Source organism: Vulpes vulpes, chromosome 13, assembly GCF_048418805.1.
Source record: "Vulpes vulpes isolate BD-2025 chromosome 13, VulVul3, whole genome shotgun sequence".
Classification (NCBI taxonomy): Eukaryota; Metazoa; Chordata; class Mammalia; order Carnivora; family Canidae; genus Vulpes; species Vulpes vulpes.
Window position 1 is genome coordinate 132441873 of NC_132792.1, and position 11014 is coordinate 132452886.

The following is an 11014-nucleotide window of genomic DNA, read 5'->3' on the forward strand; positions in this document are numbered from 1 at the left end:
TGATTGCTAATGCAAACTTGCACCCAGGATTTATCCATTAGCAGTAAGTTTGTATCACCTAAGTTTGAGATCGCACCAAAGGTTCATGTGAACACTGTCATTCACCATTCTGCTTTATGGTTATCTAACATAGAGACCAGTCTTTGCCTGCTGCCAGCTCTATCACTCCTTTTTTCTTTTGGGAAATTATTTCTAACAATATCTCTAAGTTCAAATTTATTACTATGAGCTGGGTAATTAAAAAAGATCTCTTTTTATTGTTGCCTTTGCTAAATTTGAGGTATTCTAATTCTGAATGTGTGAGTATTCTGAATAATTGTACCTGCTCCAAAAACATAAAATTTTCAAAAAGTAAAATTCTTAAGCTTAATGGGTGTTGAACTTGACACGTTCTTGGTCTGCTACTTAAGAATGAGGCTAGACTCATAGAATGGCCCAATTTTGAGACATCCATATACATAGCAAATAGGGAGGTTTGGGATTTTGTAGCATAAGGACTGGAAGTTAAGTGCACACACTCCCACTTTGGTCTTGATGACACCTCTGTGCCCCAGAAAACCGCTCATGATTCAGAGGACCTGAGTTATATAAAGTTACATGGCCTCAGCCCCAAGAAAGGCAGTGTGGTGTAGTACAATGGCACATGCACTGTGCCCCAGGATGCCAAAGTTCTGGCCTCACATCTGATATAACCAGCTGTGAGATCTTTGACAAATCATGCAATCTCTCTAGACCTCACTTTCTTTATTTGAACAATAAGGAATTTGAGCTAGGTGACTGCAAGGGTCCCTCTAGCCCTAAAATTCTGAACTACTACTTTGTGATTTTGACTGGATGCCTTTCATTTCTTATATAAACCCAATTCCATGAGAATTAAAAATAGAATTTATCACCAATTAATTAAGTTGTAGTGAAATGTTTAGAGAGAAGATAAAATAAACTTTTTCTCATAGGAGATTCTCATCTACTGTTTGAAATATATGCCAAAGGAAAGTAGAAATTGTCCATAGAACATGAAGTCTTTTCTTAGAAATCAGTTACATGGTTTTAAGAGAAATACAGTATGGATGATGGCAAATTTTTGACTGCTGCTTCTGTGTTGCAAACAGGTCCAACCTCCAAATGGCCTGTATACTGCAGGTATGCTTCCATTAACTTAAAATTGCTGCCTAAACCCCACTACATATTATCTATTTATTTGTGCACAGGCATTGACTTCAAAAGACCTTGATCAAATGCACACAACTTACTCTCATATGAATGGTATAAAAATACACTGGATTAAGGACATCTGGGTGGCTCAGTGGTTGAGCCTCTACCTTGGACTCAGGGCATGATCCTGGGGTCCAGGATGGAGCCCCACATCGAGATCTCTGTGGGGAGCCTGCTTCTCTCTCTGCCTATGTCTCTGCCTCTGTGTGTGTGTGTGTGTGTGTGTGTGTGTGTCTCATGAATAAATAAATAAAACCTTTTTTAAAAAAATACACTGGATTGCATCTTTTAATTTAAAATTCTATCCTTATGTCCATTAACAAGATGATTAATAAAGATTGTATTTCTCTGTACAATGAAATGCTACTCAACATAAAGGAAAAAACTACTGCAACAACTACTGCATTCATTTTAAAGAATGAATCTTTTAAAAATGCAAAGAGGACAGATTCAAAAGAATATGTACTGTATCACTCAATTTATAAGAAACTCTAAAAAGATAAGTCTAATACTGCAAAAAGAAACCAGCATAGTGTTGCCTGTGGCAAGGCAGGCAGGGAATACCTGGCAAGGAGCAAGAAGGAATTCTCTGGGGTGATAGAAATTTCTATATCTTGTTAGGGGTGTTAGCTACACAGATATATGCATTTATACAAACTCACAAGCTATACATGTAAGTGAATTTCACTCTATGTAAATTATAACCCCTTAAAGTTGTTCATAATTTTCAAAAAACCTATCTCAACAGTCTCAGATAGACTACCAGTAAGAGTGTAAGTTGGAACCAATGTTTGGAGAAGTATTTTCATTAAAGTATAAAAAAAAAACCTTGAAATGCTCATATTTTGACTTAGTAATGCCAATTTTAAAAATTCATCCTAGAGCTGGGTGGCTCAGTCAGGTAAGCATCTGCCTTCAGCCCAAATCATGACCTCAGGGTCCTGGAATTGAGTCCTGTATCAGGCTCTCTGCTCATCAGGGAGTCTGCTTCCCTCTCTACTCCTCTCCTCTGCTTGTGATCTCTCCTCTCTCAAATAAATAAATAAAAATCTTTTTTTAAAAAAGTTTATCCTAGAGACACCTGGGTGGCTCAGTGGTTAAGTGCCTGCCTTCAGCCCAGGGCATGATCCTGGAGTCCCAGGATTGAATCCCACATCAGGCTCTCTGCATGGAGCCTGCTTCTCCCTCTGCCTACATCTCTGCCTCTCTCTCTCTCTCTCTCTCTCTCTCTGTGTGTGTGTGTGTGTGTCATGAATAAATAAATAAAATCTTTAAAAATAAATAAATAATTAAAAGTCCGTTCTAAAGAGAATTGAGGGACAAATATTTTTCTGTAATTGTAGTAACAATTTTATCTTTCCCCCAACATTTTATTATAAAAATGTTAAACATATAGAAAGATTGAAAAAAATTAACAGTGAATATATTTATACCCATCTCTTTGATCCACCATTAACATTTTACTTTCTTCCTTATGTATCTATCCCACTACCCTTTGAATTTACAAATTAATTTGTGGAAATTTGACTTTTTTTTTTTTATAATGTTGAGTCCTAGCATCCAGGACTGGAAGAAAATATATCCAAATACTAATGGATTTTTTTCTTTCTGTGAAATGGGATTCCATAAGTTTATAAATCTTATTATGAGTGCTGAAAATAATTTCTTAAGTGGATTCATGGAATTAGAGTTGAATTTACCCAGAAGCAGATCAAGTAGGTACCTCTGTATTATAAAGAGATAAGGAAGATACTGTCTCTAATCTGCCCTGGTTCCTCAAAGTTCCATCAGCAGGTAGTCATTTTTTTGAGTTAATGCATTGAATCTAGAGCTAAAAATATGACTAATTCTAGGAGAATGAACACATTAAACCACTATTGTCTGTATATTTGTACATTCAAATGAGCAGCTACAAGACAGAAGTTCCCAAGTTGTGTAGGCAAGCTTTGAACTGAGCAGACACAGGAGAGAAGGCCAAACCTAGTGCTGGTAATTCTGCACGGCTACTGGCTGGGTAGGAGTAAACTTGGCACTTATGGATAGGGAAACAGCAGCACATCCAAGGGCATACACTTGTTGGGGACACTGTAGTATGGAGCCATCCCTGTATTCTGGAAGGGCCAGCTACAAGAATAAGAACATAATACCTATACTTGTAGCACAGAGTTTGTGGATACTCAGATAAAGCTTTGGTTTCCTTTGTAATTATTAAAAATTCTGGTCTCCCCCAACATGGTAAATTATGGGTTTGTGTTAGATGTTTGGAGGTACCCTGAGGCTATAGTCCATCTGGCTGTATATTGTGTCATTTTGATTTTCTACTGAAGGCCTGTGGGGACTTGGAATGGGCATCCTCAGGGGGTTCGGAGGGCCTTTTTTGGCCAACCCAATCAACTATATCTCTGGCTTAGCTATCTTGTTTTCAAAATCATAGCTCTGTTGTTCCAAAATTAATATTTTTGTATATTCGACACATCCCTGAGGGAGAGCACAGGGCCTCCCCACCTTTGTTTCCCCTGAAAAACAAGTCAAGATGAAGTCTTTGCTGATGAAACTCTTGGCTTCCTCTTCTTCAGCTGTGCTTCATCCCTGTAGCTTTCCCTCTTGGAAATCCCAAAATAGTCACAGAGGCTGGCCTCCAAGCTAGAGTTGACCTGGCCTGTCTGGCTGTCTTCCAAAAGGAATTTTTATGAAACTATTACTTTGGTTTTTTTCTCATCATATTCTTTTCTTTTGTTATTAAAGCACATGCAAAGCTGTGTTCTTCTCCTCTTTACTATTCTTTCATAATCTCTAATTCTTTCTTATCTTACCCCATAAAGGATGAAACTGTGGCTTAGCAGCCTTTTCTGAGAGGAACCCAAGGAAGTAGAGAAGCACAGTGCCTTGATCATGAACATGTAAAGGCATTTGGGGTAATGAACCCTGAAAAGAATTGTCCTTCCATCCAGTAATTAATTCCTTCTTTGCTTTAGTGGGAATTTGGCTACACGTTCCTTTTCACAAATACACAGAATTACCGCTGTTGATGAAGGCTAAAGAGTAACAAGGAGTTCCCGCTATTGGTACCTTAATAGTTCTTCCAAGTGAGACCTCAGCTCCCCATCCCCATCAGAATGTTGGGACTGTGTTAACCAAGACTAAGGGTTGGTTACTTCCCACTGACACTGTCTGGAGTTTTTTGGGCTGTGTTCCCTATTAGACTGCAAGCTCCATGGGTGACAGCACTGTGCCTCATTCACCTCTGTGTCCCAGTTCTTAACACAAAGCTTGACACACAGGAAGAGTTCAACTGAAGTTGAATGAATATGTAAATTCAATTTATAGTCAAAAGACCAAGACACTGGCCCTTCTTCATAACTTCCTCGTTAAGTATTATAGGGAGAGCCACTTAGCCTTTCTGGACTTGTTTTTTTTATATGAAAAAAAAAAAAACTGCGAGAGGTATTACTAAATGCTTGCAGGAGTTATTTGAGGAGCAAATGGAATAGATGTATGTGGAAATGATGTGCTAACTATAAACAGGGTGAGGAGGCCAACTACCCCAAGAAGGTGACAACTCAAGACAAACTGGGTGTTCTAGTGCTGACCCCAGGGTGTAATGATTGTGTGAGCTTAGGTGTGTCATCTTTTTGAGCCTCTATTCCTTCTCTGTAAATTGAGGAGATTGTATAAGACAGACACAGGGCCTAATACACTGCCTTGCCCATTATAAGCTCTTAGGAGATGATCACTGTAGGGAGTCAAAGTAATATTACGGCAGATAGGAACTTCACAGTTAGACAGACTTGAGGTCAAAGCTGTGCTCTGCTGCTGAAATGGCTGGGTATTTTTGGACAAGTTACTTATATTTTTGAACCTCAGTCTCTTTAGCTGTGAAATAGGCATAATATTAATACCAACTGCATGAGATTGTTGTGATGGCTGCATGAAACAATGGATATGAGGTGTGGAGCACATGGTGGATAGGAGAGTTTCCTGTTTGGCTTTCCTTCCCGCGAATTAGCAGGCTGCCATCCTCCCAGCCTTGACTTTTCCTGGGACTGTGCTCGAACTCCAAACACATAGGACAAAAGAGAGGCTGACCCCCACTCCCCACCTCCAGGAGATATTCATAGGCTAGACTCAGGTTTCTAGAAGTGCCTTCCTTACTAACCCTAAATCCTTATCTATATTTCACTTGATGCCAGCTACACTGTTCCTCTTTGAACCAATTCCCAACGTCTGAAATTATTAATGGCTCTATAATCTGACACACTATAATTGCCCTGCAGAATCTAATTTCCTTGCAGCTATGAAAGTCAATAATCCCTTCCAGATCCTTGTCAGACCTTCCCAGGGCAGTGGCCTGGGTGCGTAGGCAGGTGGCCAGGGTTTGATTTCTGCAGATGGGCCAGAGGTTGCCATGGGAGCCAGGTCTATTCTTTCTGCCTGGGCATCTTGCTCTCTGCATGGAGAGCCTGTGCTCACTGGTTTTAGTCCTTAGTTACTCATTCCTATGTGCATCAAGTGCACTTAAATGCAGCAATTGCCCAAATTGTCTGACCTAGCTTACTTCCAGCTGGTTGACCTAGGAGCTAATTACTTAAACCATACCACTTTCACTTACATTCTGACATTCTACATAACTCTTAATTCTGCCATTCATTGCTTAAGAAAAAGAAAAAACACTGGGATTTTTATCTAATTTGTTCTAAAATGTGAAATTATGGAAATTCACAAGGAGAGAAAAGCCAAATTTCTGATTATGATGCTTCCATATTAGTTCAGGGAAGGCTGTATATGTCAATGAGTGATAGTATTAAGAACACCAACAAAATACATAACTACTATTTATTGAGTGCATGTTATGTGTGCTAGATGGTTTGAATAAAGCCATATTAAAGTATAGTACCCCCAGAATTTTCCTATGTGCTCTATAGTTTTAAAATGGATTTCAGAAAAATCTGTTAATTATACTCTTAGGTTAGCATAGATCAGGAATGGGGACAAATAGAAACAAGACCAGTAAACCTGATATTAAGGGCCAATGACAATTTCAGGCATACTATACCTGCCTCATAAGCTTTTTTTTTAAAAAAAAATATTTTATTTAATTATTCACGAGAGACACAGAGGGAGAGAGGCAGAGACATAGACAGAGAGAGAAGCAGGATCCATGCAGGGAGCCCAATGTGGACTTGATCCCATGACTCCAGGATCATGCCCTGGGCCAAAGGCAGACACTCAACCACTGAGCCACCCAGGCATCCCCTGGCTCATAAACTTTTAGTAGAAGTTTTCACTTTTAGGACAAATGCTGACCATTTACAGCCATGCAGCCAGTCATGTCACACTGTAGACATCATCATCAATAACTGCAATCTCTATCTCAAACACCCCATGCTTTGACCCACATTAAATTCCCATTCTTTCACAATAGTACCCGACTCAACCATCCTTTAATGCCACTATCCCTTTAATTTATTGATCCTATGGACTTCTCCCCATTCTCAGTACTCTCCACTTTCCTTATGCAGCTTAAGTTCTATGATCAATTGTTATAATGAGTCCTTTCCACACACTCTTCAACCTCATGCCCTACCTCTTACTTCTTTTGTACTTACTTTTATTGTACTTGCTCAATAAAACCACAACCTTGGTTATATCCAGCCCTTTGCCTCCTTTTCACTAGCATCCATGCAGCTATGTATGACTGGAGAAAGACACAAACCACTGACCTGTCATCTTTAAAGTCACTGCCATCAACTCAAGTGGATTCTTAACACTGTCCAGTAGGTAAATTTTCCTTCCCTACTCTATTCTCCTTCCTGATCTCCAAAATAATTGTCCTACACTCTCACATTTCTCCTACTACCACTTCACTAGAACCACTTTATCAAGGTCTCAAATGACCTCCGAGTTGCTAAAACCAAGGCTTATGTCTCAATTCTCATCTTATTTGATTTAGCAGCAGTGTTCAACATGCTTCTTTACATGGCATCTGGACTAACATCAACCTTCTCAGCTATTCCTTCTCTGGGTCTTTCACTGTGTCATCCTCATCTCCCATCCTCTAAATGTTGGAGTTCCCCGCATTCAGTTTTTGGCTAACCTCTCTCCCTAAGTGAGCTCATCCTTTTTTACAGCTTCAAAAGCCATTTATATAATGGCAATCCCCAAAATATTACATCCCAACTGCCAGCCCTGGCCCCAATTGTCATCATGGCCTGCGTAGATGATTTTAATAACCTCATAACCCCTTTCTCTGCTTCTGCCCTTGTGTCTCTCTAGGCTCAATTCTCACAGTAGTCAGGATGATATTGTTAAGTGTAAATCAGATAATGTCAGTCCTGTGTTCAAAATCTTCCAATGCTTTCCCATATCATCCAAAGTAAAGTCCAAAGTTCATGCAATAGCCTATGTGTTCAGTCTTCCTGCTCACTGCACCCCACAACCCATACCCACATTAAATCTTTGATCTTATCTACCACTTTTCTCAGGTAGAGATTTTTGTCGTGTTTTGTTCATTGCCATATCCTAAGTGTTTTGCACATAAACCATAATCAATTGATACTTGTTGAATACATTAATCCTTGAATCAGTGCTCATTCCTAGTAGGATGGGTAAAGGTTTAGGAATCTTTGGAGACACAGTGATAGGTAGCAGGATGGGCAATGAGTTGTCTTCATCTTTTCATCTCCACCCTCCCACCTACTAGGGTAGTTTTTTTCGCATTTATTCTGGCTAAGCCTCATCAATGTGCTATTATAAGCCTGCCCCATATTGTCTTTCTTCCTATGGAAAAGGAGAGAGCAGGTCTTGGGAGAGAAAAGTACAAACACACTGTGGTGTGGCTGCTGCTGGGATGTGAAAGTTCCATCAAAACAGTGATTATTTATTACTGTAATACGGATCTAAGAATTATACTTGGACTCCTGGTAAGCAGTGGAAGGGATATGTAGGGACCCAACCACATTGCTCCCCTTACAGAGAAGGAGCTCAACTAAACCCATGCTTACCTTGAAAATCAAGATCAGGTGCCCTAGGCTGGGTTTGCCAAATGTTAATTGCGCCACATGGTACTGACATCTATTCTGACCTGGTAACAACATACTCTCTGCCAATAAGCTGGAAATTTTATCTAGTAAACCTTTAGGTCACACAGTTACCTAGTAAATGTAAACTACATTTACCTCCAAATAATCCCCCTTCCTTTTGAAAGTCAAACTCACTTCCAATCTTTTCTGCTCACATAGCAGGCTGAGATGGGTCACTTTCCTAGCTTGAAGGAAAGGAGACATGCTAGCCCTTAAATGTCAATAAAGACATGTTTATAAAGAATAGTCTTGGTGCACATGTGGAGGGATCCACTATAATGCTTCCACTTATCTCTCTCTACTCTGTTTTTCATTTGTCCATAGTAGAAAAGCAGATAAAAAGAAGACTCTTTCTCTTTATCAATGCCTACATTTTGAATGTGACTTATGTAAAAGCAAAGTTTTATTCATATTCCTGAGATTTGTAGATATTTCAGCACCAGGGTTTTCAAGAAATGTGGAGAGAGAAGAGTCTGTTGTCCAGTGTTGTCCTTGGCTTGCTCTGCTTCAAGTATACTCCTAGGCTTTTTTTCTGCTCAGTCTCTTGCTTCCAGTTTCAGCTGTCTATTGGATGGTGGTGTCATGACAGAATAATGATAATATTTGCTAATATTTATTAAGCACTTTGTGGCATTCATGGTGCTTAGCACTATATCATCTAATTTAATCCTTTCCCACAAGGTGGACACTATTTTTATACCTACTTTACCTAAAAGAAATGGAGATTTTGAGGAATCAGGTAATGTGTCCAAGCTCAGGCACCTAATAAATAAGTCATTAAGACAGTGACCAGAGGTGCCACTATCAAGACTGCCTCTGCCCTTCCCACTGCTAGTTAACAAAAAATAAAAGAGGAGAGGTGGGTGCCAGCACAGGAATAGTGATGCTTAAAAAATAGATTTGTTTTAAATGATTAAAAAGTCATGGGACATATTTTGAAAGCTGTTACAAGTGTCATTTGTGACACCAACACTCTATACAGAATGGAATTATATGCCAATTCAAATTGTGCCCATGCTAGCAATCTGCAGAAGTGAATGCAAGTAGCCAATCCAGATCTCTGCTGACAAGGTACTGGAGAAATACAATTGTGTTCACTTCAGCATCAAGAAAGGGGAAGGCTGAAATGGTATTCCTGAATATTGAGTCCCAGCACAGGAGAAAGAAATCCCCCTCAAGCTACCAGATACTTAGTATGATACTGACCAATCCCCCAACCGAGAATATTGAAGACTTTTGCCCCCTCCAATTCTCTTTTGGAAGGACTGTTTTGCTATCCCTCACTCTACCTGCTTTAATTCCTGGCTTTTATTACAAACATGTTTCCTAAGGTTGCCAAATTGTGAGAGGTTACAGTGCATATATGTTAAGGACTGAATAATAAATACCAAGAAAGAAGGAATAAGTCTCCGTTGCAGATAGCTCTAAGATGCAAATGAAATTGGCATGAAGAGTACATATGGAGCCCCTGGAAAAAGAAATAAGAGTAAGAAGAAACATGAATAGTAGTAAGAAAGACCTCTACATTTTCCTGTTCTTTCCCACATCACACAATCATAATTGCAACATAGTAATGAGATTTTGATTGTGGTGAGCAAAGGCACATAAAAACTACATGATCAGACTGTGAGGGAGAGGTATAATTAATTAACTTTCCAATGACTTTCTATTGCACTCATTTGTGAACTCTTTGGGGCAGGGATTGTTGGGTTATTTGACTCCCAGGACTGTGAAGTTAGTTTTCTCATCTGTGAAATGGGATTAATGTTACCTCAGAAGGAGGTGGTAGGAAGCTTCTTACAACTTCAGACAACCTCATAAGGTGATAATGTTTATAAATTATGTGTCCCAGTGCCTGGCACATAGTAAGATGCAATAAAATCATGGATGGCGATGATGATGATGATGTAGTTAAAGGAAAGATAAAGAAAAATCACTTTAAGGCAACTTTTTTACTTCAAATTCTCTTGAAACACATGGTATAAAAAAGTGAGGAGCACTGATGGGGAAGCAGGCTCCCTTTAGTTAACCAAGTATTCTTAACCAATGACTTACATTCTCTAGATTTCCATTTTCTAATATGAAAATGAAAGTATTGGTTTAAAATACCCAAGGTCACATTTAGCTCTAAATTTCTCTAATACTTTGTTTACAATAAATGCCCAATTTCCCCCTTAAACCCAGTCCTATTTAACCAGTAATTATTATTTACATTCTTGAGTAGCAGATTTATACTAGATTTTCTTTGTAATATGAAGTTATTTATGAATTTCAGATGAAAAGAGATTATAACAAGAGAATGTAATCTTATGTTAGTTTTCTAATGTGGCTTGAATTGAAAAACACTATTCTAGCTAAAACAGAGAGACATTGACAAGTGACATTCAGCTTTCTACTGAGCACAAGTGTTTGGGAAGAACCAGTGAATATACCTACCATACACATCACCAATATAGTCATGCTGCCTCTTGATGTGCTTTCATCTGGCCTCTGAGAAATACCACTGTGTTATAGGATCCACACATAAAAATAACCTATCACCAATGTTTTTTTTTTAAGATTTTATTTATTTATTCATAAGAGACAGGCTGAGAGAGAGAGAGAGAGAGAGAGAGAGAGAGAGGCAAAGACATAGGCAGAGGGAGAAACAGGCTTCATGCAGGGAGCCAGATGTGGGACTCGAGCTGGTGATTCTGCGATCACTCCCTGAGCCAAAGGTGGAC